This window comes from Abrus precatorius, unplaced genomic scaffold (genome assembly GCF_003935025.1).
Source record: "Abrus precatorius isolate BTA unplaced genomic scaffold, Abrus_2018 Scaffold3, whole genome shotgun sequence".
NCBI classification, from domain to species: domain Eukaryota; kingdom Viridiplantae; phylum Streptophyta; class Magnoliopsida; order Fabales; family Fabaceae; genus Abrus; species Abrus precatorius.
The window spans coordinates 13,242,288-13,257,056 of NW_020874373.1; the positions used below are offsets into that span (position 1 = coordinate 13,242,288).

The 14,769-nt window shown below is 32.4% G+C and overlaps 2 pseudogenes; both read right to left on the reverse strand.

Moving 5' to 3' along the window:
* The window catches only part of LOC113860753, a 70,917-nt pseudogene that overhangs the window by 3,871 nt on the left and 52,277 nt on the right, over window positions 1-14,769 (reverse strand).
* On the reverse strand, window positions 685-1,300 carry LOC113862203 (annotated as a pseudogene).

The window sequence follows — 14,769 nt, forward strand, 5'->3', positions numbered from 1 at the left end:
TCATTTTTTATTGTTTTGAACCCATTCTTAACATGAAATTCCTTTTTTTTGCATAATGACAGAGAGCTATTACTTGAAAGCATACTTTCCTTCCTATTGCATAAGAGAATGTTAGGTTTAGAAGAGACTGTTTTGGGATAATTTGCGAGAATTATTACATAGTGTTTAATACTTATAGATATGGGCTAAGCATCTCTAGTACTTAATTAATAAAATTTTTGTACTTGTAAATAAAAGCTAAGGCTAAAAATATTTTGATGGTTATTTTTTTATGAATAAAATCAAAAATAATATTTTGTACTTGAGAGGAACTCACTGAACATGAGAGTAACTCACTGAACTTGAAAATTCTCCCTGTAAATTTCTCTTTGTATTTATAGAAAAAATAAAGCTCTCCTAATCATTATTAATTTCCTTACCAATTTAAAATTTTATATCAGTTTTATATAGCTTTTTTTTTTTTTTTATCAAAATTCTATTTATCTATGCTATTCTTGCTTTAACTATGATCTCAGCACCTCTGGTATAGTTTAGATCTCATTTGTGAACATACCGATTTGGTTCAAGAATTAATACCTTTATTCCATTTATTTCATATAAAATTCATGCAACAGTACAGTAAAGTAGTGACACTGACACATCACCAAGAAGATATTCTTGATTCAGATTTGTTAATGTCGACACTCATAAATCTGTGTTCTGATGTTGCCACAAGAAGGTAGCATTAGCATTCTCGTCACTGCAATAGAGGCAAGGATGTTGTTCAAAACCTTTGTGTTTGTAGGATCTTCCTCGCCATCATAACAACCTCTTTGTTGCTTAGCTGACACAGATTCTCCTTTAACACCATCTGAATGGCATTGCTGAATGTTCCATAGGCCTTTCCACCACGCACATTTGGGTTCATGTCTGCAGAGGTTTCATCAGCTTGGCAACCACTCAACAGAATCCCCTCATCAGGCCTCAATGGTTCCAAAAAATCATGATCAAATAAAGGTAACCGAAACCTCAAACTGGCTTCTGAGCCAAAGAATTCTAACATATGGGTTCCAATGTCTGTGGTGTTTATTTTTGTTAATGATGAGAGGTGTTGCAATATGGACTCAAAAGGGATTGTTTTTGGGGTATAGCTGAGTTTCAGTGCGCCATTTTTGTTAACCATTGAGGATGGTCCAATCTGTTCCTTCTCTTTGTCAACGAGGCCATCACTATGGCATGAATCTGAGAGAATCGTGAGACTTGCTCCCTTTGGCAGCCGGTTCACTAGTTGCCGGAAGTCCAAATCTCTTTTATATGACATTAACAATAGAAAGAAATGCGTCAGTTGCATGTGATATTCTAAATGATAGAAGGGTCACACTTCAAATATTAAAGGTGTATTCACTATTTTGTAGCCTCCTCTTAGGTTAGTAACACTAGTTTGGGTAAGTTTTTAGATAAGTTTATAGACGAAAAAATTAAAATAAAAAATTAATAATTTTTTTAAAATAATTATCATTGTTTTAAATAAATTAAATAATATAAACTTAAAAAAATAAAAAAATAAAAATTAATTTTAACTTATAAAATGAGTTTGTTTTATTTTACTAGATAACTTTTTATCGTATGTAAGATCTTATAAAAAAGTTTATCTCATTAAAAAATGTAAGATCGTCACGTTAAAAAGAAAAAAAAATTATATTTTTATTAAAAAGAACTCACTAAAATTAGTTTTGAACCTACTAAATAAATTTAATAAAAATTGTCTTTATTTTTCCAACATAATAACCTGTTAGGATTTTTTTTAATCCATTATGTAATTTCTATTAAGTAATGACTATTATGAAATTACCTTTCCCTTTGAGATCTTGAATTACGTTACTCTCACAATACAATATATGGTTCTCATACAATTAAGGGTTCAGAGAGCACTAACCTGAATCCATTGTTCCTTGATATTACCTCTCTCTTTGATATTGTTGATTCCTTGATATTTTCCCCAACTCTTCCTTCTTCTTTCAGCTCCTCTCGGATAGTTGAGAGAAAGTTCATTTATGCGTTTACCGTGAGCTCACTCAGAAACCGTGAAAGTGAGAAATAGGAAATGTCGTAACCTTCATTTGGTAACCGCTCTTTAATTTATATGAAGGGAGAGGGGAGGGTTTCCTTATAATTGTATTTATAATTATACCCTCAATGACTTTATATTTTATATTTAACTACCATCACATTAAATCATTAATTAGAGTCATGCTATAAGTTACATAGGCCACTATAACAAGATTATTAAAATAATCTAACAATCTCCCACTTGGCCTATGTGACGACTTGAATATTCAATGAACTGTAAGTGCGCATATCATTGATAATATCAAGCCATCATCTTTTAATAATTTAAGTTAATCGGATTATGCCGGTCACAAGTCATTTGACGACATGATTCCTTCCAAGTATCACAGAACCAACTCAAATCAAAACAACTTTAATCAGTCATACTACAGACTGTAACTCTGATGTGTTTTAAACACTCAACCTGTTATCAAACTCAAACCATACATGTGCATTAACACAATTCAGATAACAAGTAAACAAGCAGAAACAATACTTTTACTAAATTCCCAAAATGTCTACAATAATATGAGCAAAACAATCTATACACATATATGTGAATCACACAATCATGCTAACAAGGACTTGTCTATAATGCCTATTCTACCAACATGGCCAGAAAACGTTTTAGGGGGCAATCCCTTAGTTAGCGGATCCGCTATCATTAAATCAGTACCAATATCCTCAATAGACACTTTCTGTTTCCGCACTTCTTCTTTCACTAATAAGTATTTTAAGTCCATATGCTTTGATCCCTTTGAATACTTATCATTCTTAGAGAAGAAGACGGCTACGGAATTATCACAGTAAATTTGTAATAAAGAAAAAGCTCGTTATACATTTGTGTTTTTGCTGTAATAAATACTTTCTATTTCAATTAAAAAAAGACATTAATTTTAATTGAATAAAATTAACTTGAAAGGCTGATGTTAATACATTCCTAAATAAGCATATCAATAACGTACTTTCAATAGAAACAACACCTAAAATGAATCTTTCCTTGCACTTCTTTTTAAAAGGACACCCCGTGACATTGGGCCAATTTGTGGATAGGTTATTGATAAGTTTTAAAGAATTTAAATGAGACAACTTCTAAAAAAAAAAAAAAACTTATATAAATTGATTTTAACTTATAGAACAAAATTGATTATTTAACTGCTTAAATTTTTATACCCATCACTACTTATTCTTATTAATAAGTGTTTGGGAGAAGAAAAATTTTAAGTTATAAAGGTCTTGATCATACTTTTATGATAGGAAATATATTATGTTCTTCTAGGGAGAAATATACCTCAAAGACTAATGACATAGACATGTCTTTTGACTAAAACTAAAGAGTTATAGGCGAGTTAGGAACCTGTAAAAGACCAAAGTTTAAAACTAGTTAGAGGAAATGCTTTTCAACTCTTTTATATAAAAGACTGAAGGAAGAGCCTCACTTTGTTGAAAAGGAGGTTGCATTTCGAAGAGTTTTGGAGGGTTTTTCAAGTCTTCAAAATGAAGAGAGCCAAAGCTAGTTGAAAAAAGAGATTTGACAAGGAAAATATTCTAAGTCCTAAATTTTTGTTAGAAGAACTACTCTTCAAGGAGTTTTTGTGGGTCCAAAGAAGTCTCATTTTGTGTCAAAAATATTACATTTCGAGGAGAATTAGAGGATCATGAAGAAAGCCTTATCCTTCATTGAGAAGAAACCATATTTCGAGTAATTTTGAAGGGTCATGAGAAAGCTTATTCTTTGTTGAGAAGAGGGTAGCCTTTCGAGGAGTTTTTGAGGTTCTATCAAGTCTCATATTTCTCTCAGAATTTGATCTCAGAATTTAGAATCAAAGAAGACCCATTGAAGACAAAAGCTTAAAGGCATTGGAAGGATTTCAAGGACTAATGACAAGGACAAAAACAAAGAGGATAAAGGGAGACTTAGAGAAAATAGTTGTTGTCCTACTTGAAAGAGAGTTCAATTTGGAGTTAGAAGAGTCTAAAATGGTCAATTACATATGCTTAAAGATCTTGTACTCCAATGTGCTCCATTAGGATTTAGTTACTATGTTTAGTTTATTCATTTTAATATTAGTCATTACTTATTTTAAATTTTTATTTAAAATAAAATCTTATTATTTTATTTAGTTTATTTCGATTTGGGCTTGTTACTAAAAAAAGAAGCTCGTCAGAGTTGTGTTTGTGTTGGTTTATTAACGTTAGACATATGTAAGCTCTTGTAAACACACTTTTAATGAGTTTTGAATACAATTTAAGATTGAATAGTCTTGTGAGAGCGTGTTACTCTAGATTCTTGAGTTAGCCAATTTCTTTTGATCTTATCAAGAAGCTAAGACTCTTGTGATAATCGTTTCTTAGCTTATAAATCTTGCGATTGTGACGTCATTCTTCATCTCTATCCTATTTTCATATTTATTAATTTTCTTCTTGTTTCAATTCCTATTTGTGCCCTACTAATTTTGTTTTTATTATGTAAAATTCAATTTAAGATCGTTTAATCCGACAATACGGATTGTGATTGTCATCAGAATTGCTCAAAAAATAAGAATTGATAGGAAAATTATTCTAAGTTCACAACACTGAATGAGCTCCTAGATTTCCTCAGAATTGCTCGAAAAATAGGAATTAATAAGAAAATTATTCTAAGTCCATAAGATTGAATGAGTTCTTAGTTTTCTCTCAAAATTAATCAAAAAAATAGGAACTTACAAGGAAACTATTCTAAGTTTATAAGAGACATGATAAGACTCAAAAAAGATATCAAAAGAATTACAAGGATTAAAGCGGTTACCAGCGATTATCATTAGCTAAAGGTTCAAGATACGAAGAAAGATCGTAGGCAATAGTAGTTATAGAAGAAGCCATAACCGTCAACCTGATCATAAGTAGTTGTGGATAACGAGCAGCAGCAGTTGAAGGCAAGCACGTATAGAAGACAGTTACTAAGAAGTGCTAGTGAAAAGAGGAAAATGGTGGTAATCTATTTGCCTATAAATACTATAAAGTTTTACATTATCGGGGACGACTTTTTGCATCCAGACATGACATCTGAAACTCTCTGCACGCTGAAATTCTACACTAAGCTAAACACTAGTTACCAGAGGACACAACTGTTGTTGTTCATTGTTGCTAGGAGTTGTATATTATTTTCTTTCACATTTACGTTTATGCATCTTATTTTTCATTTGTTTTACGTTTCTGTTTTTACAATTTATTTCTTATTCAGTACACTTGTGTAAAACATTTACGTTTCAATTCAGTTCTACATGGTTATTATTCACTATTTCTGCTTGATACTTTTTAATGACGTTAATTTAGGTATTGCATTTAACAATACACTTGAAAGAATTCAAAGAGAACCTAAAATGCAGTTCCCTGATTGCTCTTGGATTTATTTGTTTACAATTTTTAAATTTTCACCATAAACAATAAGTTTATCCAAATTGGGTCAGACCTAACTTTAAGCAGATGTTAGGCACTTGACTGATACGCTACAACTTTTAATTGTGCTTTTAGCATTCCTATAATTTCTTTTAATTTAATTTCACAGGACGGTATAACATTACTAGTGATTAACTTAAGTAATCAAACTCATTTCACACTGACGGTTCATGACCATGATTGTGAGTAATAGAGGAAATGAAAATGCTAAAGGCATTCATACAGAAAATTTGTTCTTTAGTCATCACAAGAGGGCTGTTTCTTGGGTTAGAATAAAAGGATCAGATGTCACATTCAGGGAAGAGTACCAGTTAACTCCCAAAGATCATCATCTCCGAAGCCAAAACCATGTTGCTAGATGGTATTCCACTAAAATTGACAAATGATGGAGAAATTCCAACATTGGGTCCAGTGCGCACTAATGTACATTCTCCAATATACATAGCTCCTATATCCATTGCATTTATTGTATTTTCCAACTTTGATGCACCCGCTTGTGCTGGACACAGAAAACTTGAGTCAAAAGGTTTTTTCATCAATCTTGTAGAATAGGCATTAGAAAATGTAAGCTTTGTCATCAAAATTGTACGTAGTAGATATGTATTTGTGTTCAGAACAAAGTTGTAACCACCTTTATAATAATTTAATATGAAAGACAATTACTAGAAGCATAATATACACTGTTGACTCCAATTATTTAAATTTCACCTGAATTATGTACAAACTTGCAACCACTTAATTTTACTTAATAGAATTTAGACACAACATCATAAAAAATATTTTCTGGTTCTATAATTAAAATTTATGAATTCAAGAATGAATGACGAAAACCTAATGCACTTTATCAAATGTTACTTCTTGGATCAAAGACTGTATTCCAGATCTAAGAGTCCAAGTTGCTAAATGTGTCAACAAGACCAGGTATTTTGCCACACTCTTACAACTTTTACATGATGCTTTCTCATAGAACAGTAATCATGTGCCATAATTTTATACAGAAATCAATGAAAGGCAAAAAAAATACAAAAATATTAATGAAAAATACTTCAAAATTAAATGCAACAGAACGTCTAAAGAATTGCAACAAACATCCTGCGTGAGGTCAGCAGCCAATATCATTATATTGGGATTCTAAAATGAATTCTACTCTATATAGTCGATGTTCTTAAAATCATTTTTAAGTATCATCAGCTACCTGGCACAATAACGAGATCTGTATTGAAATTTATTTTGCACATGTTCTCACCTGCTTTCTCAGTTGCATTATCAGTGTCAAGTGACTAGTTAGTTATAATAGCAGAGTATATACTTTCAACCACAAGATTTTTGGAGATACTAGTTTTACTATTCCTGTGCTTTGAGTCAGCCTTACCATTCCACTAACCATTCAATTTTGTGTCCTTTTTAAATCTAGCCGAAATAATATATAACATTGGTTTGATGTTAACATGTCCGGCCACAAGGCCACCCATTCTGCTTCTTTATTTATAAGGATGGGATCACTGCAAGTTGAGAAAGAACATATGTATCACACTATAGAACCATAAGAGACACTAAGAGTTGAAAAGTTTTCATCAAAAGTAATATTGCATTGCCTGAGTTCCTTTTAAATTTCTCAAGAACCAAGTTTCACTTTAGATCTAGGTTGTGTTTCAATCCTATAAATACTTCCTTTGCAGTATAGAAAATGGGACTATTGTTATAACAATCATATAATTACCCCTATTGAGCCAACATCACTGATATTTATGTCACAGTACATGCATCCTTTTTATCAACTATTAAGGGACACACATCTCTAACAACGTAGGGCTTTTCATACTAGCCATAATAGCATGCATTTTCTTCCATTCGTGTTACAATATATATTGGAAGAAATCTAGTTTGCAAATTCTTACATAAATTTGTACATCAAGTAAGTTTACTGGAACAAAGGTCTTGCATTCAAGATGATGTAAGGATAAGAGAATAGAAATATATTTTTGCTTTTTGTTATGTGCTAGGAACTAGAGGAAAGTTAACATCATCCACAGCAAGGGCTACAATTGGTGCAACATTGATAGTAATAGTTTTTAGTGTGGGTGAGATGAGTAAGATAGTTGAAATATGTTAGTTGGAATAGTTGAAAATGATAGCTGAAAAAGTTTGAATAAGACACTCAAGAGATGGATGATTGATAGCTTGATTTCTTCTTGTTGACATTTACAATGTGATAGCATGCCTATTTATAGCATCCTCTGCCATTATGTTTGAGTGGTTCAATATTCTAGAACTATTTCTAGAAGTATCTTAAAACTAAAAAATTTAAAATGTTGTAGAACTCTTTCTAGAAGTATCTACAAACTAGAAGATAGAAATAGTTTTCCTTAGATTATTCTATATAATTTTCTAGACTATTCTAGAAATTTATATCATTTTCTAATACTCCTCCTTGATACAAATTTCTGTAACTCCAAGCATCATGCATAGTTGTTCAAATTTTAGTCTTGGTAGTACTTTAGTAAAAATGTCTGTAACTTAATCTTCAGTTATGCAGTACTCGAACTTGATTTCTTTAATTTTTTCTGCTTCCCTGATAAAGTGGTTTGATTGCTATATGTTTTGTTCTGCTATGATGCACTGGATTCTTTGTCATTGATATAGTTGATTTGTTGTCGCAATAGATTGTAGTAGACTCATTTTATTTTTCTACCATTTCTTTAAGTATTCTTCGTAACCATATTGCTTGACTTGTAGTCTCAGCAGCTATCACATATTCTGCTTCTGCTGTTGATTGTAGAAATGTTGCTTGCTTCTTTGAAGCCCATGAGATTATTCCTGATCATAGTGAAAAGGCATAACCAGATGTGCTCTTCATGTCGTTGATTGATCCTGTCCAATCATTGTCGATATAGCCAAGCAGCTTTGAGTTGCTCATAGTTTTGTACTATATACCATACTCCTTTGTGCCTTGTAGATATCTTAGGATTCTTTTTGTTTTTCAAAGTGCATTTGGCTTATACTTTGGATGAATTTTGAAAGAAGACTTACAACATACATTATGTTTGGTCGTGTGGCTGTGAGATACAGTAAGCTTCCAATCAAACTTTTGTAGCGTGATGCATCAGCTTCTGGTGCTCCATCATTTTTCTTCAATTTCTCATTTGTCACCAATGGAGTGTCAATAGTCTTACATCCATTTATCTTAAATTTCTTGAGTAGCGCTTCAACATATTTCTTTTGTGAGATAAATATTCTTTTTTTCTTTTGTTTTACCTCTATTCCGAGGAAGCAGTTCATCAAGTCAAGGTCGGTCATTTCAAAGGTCTTCATCATATCTTCTTTGAACTTAGCTATCATTTTCACATTGTTTCCTGTGCAGATAAGATCATCTACATACAAGAAAACTATGAGTATGTTATACTAACCTTTGATCTTGGTGTATAAAGTTACCTCACTTTTACTCCTCTTAAATTCTTGATCTGTAAAGTATTGATCGATTTTGCCATACTATACTCGTGGAGTTTGCTTTAATCCATATAGAGATTTTTTCCATCTAAGTACTTTGCCTTCAATACCTTTGCTGACGAAACCTTTGGTTGCTACACATAAATTTCTTCTTAAAGAATGTAATTGAGAAAGGTAGAATTTACATCGAGTTGATAAATGTTCCATCCTTTTTGTGTAGCAAGAGCAATTAGAGTTCTTATAGTATCCAAGCGAGCAACTAGAGCAAATGTCTCATTGATCAACTCCAAGTTGTTGTGAGTATCCTTTAGCTACCAACCTTGCCTTATACTTTTGTATAGTGTCAGATTAAGCTTGATTTTATAGACCCATTTTACCTCAATGATATCTTTATCTATAGGGCAATCTACTAGCTCCCATGTGTTATTTTTCTCAATCATTTTTATCTCTTCTTCCATTGCTTTGACCCATACTTCTTGTTTTGATATTACTTCAAAGCTCTCAGGTTCAGTTATGCCCAGGTTATAGGTCTCGTATATATCCACCAAAGATCTAACTCGTCTTGGAGTAGACTCTAGTGAGGAAATTTGTTGTTGTGGAGGTGAAAATCTCTTACCTCAGACTAATGTTGCTGCATTGGTATGAATATATTTTTCTGGATCTTTTCATCTTTCCAATTTCAAGCACCATTTTCATCAACTTCAACATCTCGACTAATGGTGAGAATTTTGGTTTGCAAGTTGTAAACTCGATATCCTTTTGACTGTGTGTTATACCCCAAGAAGATACCTTGTACAGTTTTGTCTTCTAGTTTGTGTCTCTTTTCTTCTGGAATGTGTATGTAACAAATTTGATCCAAAAACCCTTAGAAGTTTTGCTGATTATTTTTGCCCGCTCCAAGCTTCAATTGAGGTTTTATCTTGGACAACCTTAGTTGAACATCTGTTAAGTATGTAGACAGCAGTATAAATTGGTTCAGCCTATAAGGTATTTGGTAATTCTTTCTCCTTCAACATGGATCTAGCCATCTCCATTACTATGCGATTTTTTTCTCTCAATTATCTCATTTTATTGTGGAGTATATCCGATAGTAAGTTGTCGTTGAATGCCTTCATCCTTATAGAATTAATCAAACTCTTGAGAGATATACTCTTTGCCACAATCACTTCTTAATACTTTTATCTATTTACCATATTGCTTCTCGATAAGGGCCTTAAACTTCTCGAATATTCCAAAGACTTCTAATTTTACTTTGATAAAGTAGACTCAAGTCATTCTAGAAAAATCATTAACGAAAAGGATAAAATACTTGGCCAATCTCTTGCTTTTTACTGTCATATATCTTACATGTGTCTCTTTTGAAGTGGAGAGAATAACCTTTCTCCATTATTTAGGTAATACTCAAGAGATTTTTCTTGAGGTTAGAAACTAGTAAGACATCAGTAATAAGTTTCGTACCTTTCTTTGTCTCTACCATAATAGTGCCTTTGCCTTTTGACTCAGCAATAATATAGTTTCCCATTCGATATTTCACTTTGATGAATTCATCGATATCCTTGAAGATGTTTATATCCTTGGCCATATGATTGCTACAATTGCTATCCAAGTACCAATTTTTGCTCGTTTCATTGCTGATATCTTGGGTAGCATAGAAAATATGTGATTCTTGATCATACTCTTCAGTGAAATTTGCTTGATACTTATTTTTGTAGCAGCAATATTTTCCCACGTGTCCAAATTTATTGTAGTGTCGACATTGTGATTTTTCACGATACCCACATTCTTCTTCAGCATGATTTGTCCTCTTATAAATACCACATGGAGGGTATTTATCTTGATTGTTTCTAGAGAAATTTCTAGAATTCTCTTTGTTTCTTGAAGTTTTTCCATTATTCTTTTTTCCTTCATTCCCTTTATTCTAAGACTGTAATTTGAGCTTTGATTGAAAGGCATTTTCAATTAAGTCCTCATCTTGCCTTTTTAACCTTTGTTCATAAGCTTCAAGGGACCATACCAACTATGTCAATGATAAAATAGATAGATCATTTGTTTGCTCAATAGTAGTCACAAGTAGATCATATTTATGGGGAACGGTGATTAATAATTTTTTAACAACTTTTTTGTCAAGAATATTTTTTTCGTAAACTCTCATTTGGTTAACTATTTCTTTTATTTTGAAACAGTAGTCCTTTACGATCTCAGACTCTTTCATTTTTAGTAATTCAAACTCTCTCCGTAGAGTTTAAAGTTTTACAATGCGTACCTTTTTGCTTCCTTCAAACTCTTCTTGTAGTGTACTCCATGCTTCTTTGGCTGTTATATAACTCATTATTCTTGAAAAAATTGCGTCAATCACAGCTTGCTGTAGAGTAAATAAGGCCTTCAAATTCTTTTGTTTATTTTTCTTCAGTTCTTTTCTTTGAGCTGCAGTAAGGGATGATATGTCTGTTGAAGTAGTAAATCCTTCTTCCACAACATCTCACAAATCTTGGAAGGTGAAATATATCTTCATTTTTGTGCTCCAAAAATCATAATTTTTACTATTAAAAATAAGGACGGGAGGAGATGATAGTTGAATAGTGCTAGCTATGAGTTAGAAAAATTTTAAAAATAGTTTATTTTAATTTCAGAATAGTATGGTGATATTTCTACGCCCAGTAGATGACCAGATGTAGCTCTAATACCACTGATAGTGGCATAAAAAGAAATTCTACCTTGCCTTTGTGCTCCTGAGAAGATAGTGTTCTATGTTCATACGTTGATGTATGACATTATACCTCCTAACAGTAGTATCTTCACTGGCCTATCATTATATATCCACCAGTTTCATTACAATGCTAGTTTCAGAGGTCATGCAAAACAATGCAATGGTACCTTTGTGTGCCAACTATCATCAAGGACATATCCTCTTTTGAGGCGGTCCAAATATATACCTTATTTTTGGGATGAATTTCACTTTTATTCCTCCAAGAAAACCTACAACCTATCATATCTAGTCAATATTGCACCACATCCATAAACATAGAAGCAAGCATGATGTTCCATTTAATGAGAAAGGTAGAAAATTTGTAGCCTAAGCATATAATGTTAGTCCCCATGGATTCTAATAATTTCAGTCATTATTTGAGTCGCCTCACACCCAAATTGAAATTGTTCTATTCTAAGGAATGATTCTCTAGTGTTCATCCTTCCGCAATAAAAAAAATAAAATCCTATTTTGAGCAGAATCGCAGTCTAGAGAAAGAGATTAGAGAATAATGTTCACCCATACTTGTGAAGCAATGCATGACAATATTTATGGACAAATAAGAGTTTCGATAGAGAACTTCATAGATTTTTGTATACTGTTTCTAGTGGAGCTGTCACACCTTGAATTAATACTCTTAACATAAGTTGTCTTTCTTTTGGGCTCTGACCCCTTTAGACCATCTTAGAATATAGAGTTCTTGATAATGTTCTTTTCCATGTAACATTGAAAAAATAATGGAATGGTAGGTCAGGGGTGTTAAGACCTATTCAAAAGTATAGCCCAAAAACAGCTGCTCATTGTCATAAAAAGATAAGAAGAGTAGGATGTGCTCCCTGAGATAATTCATAAATGAATTTCAATATTGTTCTACGAGGCAAATTTACGAACTATCATATCTACTCAATATTTTAAGCTAGAAGAAATAGAAGCTCAGAACATTGGTAGTGAACTATTTTGCACCACATGGTGGTAGGGGGAGTAGCACACAACGGATTGTTGTTTTAGCGACTATAATGGCATCATACAGGTGTGAACCTTTTCTGTTCACAGAACCATAGTGATCATTGTCCAGCTGCCTCTCTGCAGTTATATAGTCTAGTTCATTTTCTGCACTAGCCACCTACCAGGGCAGATCAACAAGTAACTCCACAAGAACTCATGAACAAAATATTATACACAGGTTGCTGAGGGTGCATTTTTTTTAACCACCTAGATAAAAAATTGTCTCTTCATGGTTGTATAATCCACTTGAATAAAGACAACATCAGATTTTTTTTTTATTTTATAAATGTCAAATAATTCCCTCACAAAGATCATTCATCAACATATTTAATTATGTTTCCATTAGAATTTAGGGTCATTGCAGGTTTTTGAACTCTCAACTAATTCATTTTGCAATGGAATTTAGGGTGGGACATTGTAGTATGTTCTTGAAAAATCAAGAACGAGATTAGCCAATAAATCCAAACCCTCCAAGGGGCATTTAGCATAATATAACTTAGTCCAATATCATCATCGTTTAGAGGAAACCTCATTCCTATTGCAAACAAAAGAAAAAATCGATGCCAAGCACTATTTTGGGACGCATGTTAATCATTTTGAGTTGACTCAAAAATAAAGTTTTAACTCTTCAATTTTCTTCATTCTAGGGTCATCAAAGCTCAAATATTCTGAAATTTATAGAGTAAATAATTCATATTGCAATTGCATAAGGTCACTAAGGGTCATTTTGAATTCAGGAAGAATTAAAAAAATTGAAATAAAAATTCATCCTGCAATTATATAGGGTCATCACGGATCAAGCAAGTCATCTTGATTTAACATTGTCAATTGAAAGTTGCACTTTTAGTAAATTTGAATTCACAAAGAATTCAAAATATTGGAACAAAGATACACATTGTAATTGTACAGCGTTACCGAGGATCAAGTAAGCTATCTTGATTTTACTTCGTGAACCAATAACAACACTTAAGGTTAAATTTGAATTCATAAAGAATTCAACGTATTGGAATAAAGATTCATGCTGAAATTGTATAGCATCATTAAGGATCAATCAAGCCATCTTGATTTGACATTGTAAATCAGAAACAACTCATAGGATCAGATTTAAATTCTTAAAAAATTTAAAGTATTGGGATTAAGATTCATGCTAAAATTGTATAGCATCATCAAGGTTTAAGCAAGCCATCTTGATTTAACGTTGAGTCAAACAGGTCAAATTTGAATTTATAAAAAATTAAAAATATTGAAACAAGATTCTTGCTCACATTCATGCTATAACTATATAGTCTCAAGCCGCATAGTTTAATCTTAAGAGGAAAAACTGTATTTAGGATCAAATTTGAATTCACAGAGAATTCAAAATCATATTTAGATTCATTTGTCATTGTATAGTGTCATCAAGAATAAGATTAGCCGTCAAATAGCAGGGACTGTTTAACTGAATGGGACTTAGGGTTGCAAACGAATAAACTTCCATTTTGCCATCAGCAAGTCAGCCTGCCCGTCTTTCAGGAAACCTATTCATTATAGTCCGATTCGATTTGCCTGCCTCGAAGACTGGCATTAGGTCCCTGATTCAATTACCAGATCCAATGAATTCCACTCCATATGGCCGTTGTTCTAAAAATCATTTTTGAGTACCATCAGCTACCTGGCACTACAAAAGAGATCTGTATTAGAGTTTATTTTTCTTATGTTCTCACCTGTTTTCACAGTTGCATTATCAGTGTCAAGTGACTAATTAGTTATAATAGCAGAGTATCCACTTTCAACCCAAAGATTTTGGCGATATTAGTTTTACTATTCTTATGCTTTGAGTCAGCCTTACCATTCCACTAACCATTCAATTCTATGTCCTTTTTAAATCTAGCCTCAAGACCTAGTCCAAATCATAATATATATCATGTTAGACTACACTAGGTGGTTATATGGTGTCACCAAAATCTGGTGGAGTCCCACTTTGGACGTAAATGCCTGTAAAAGGGGGCAAAAATCATATATAACATTGGTTTGATATTAACATGTTCGGCCACAAGACCATTTAT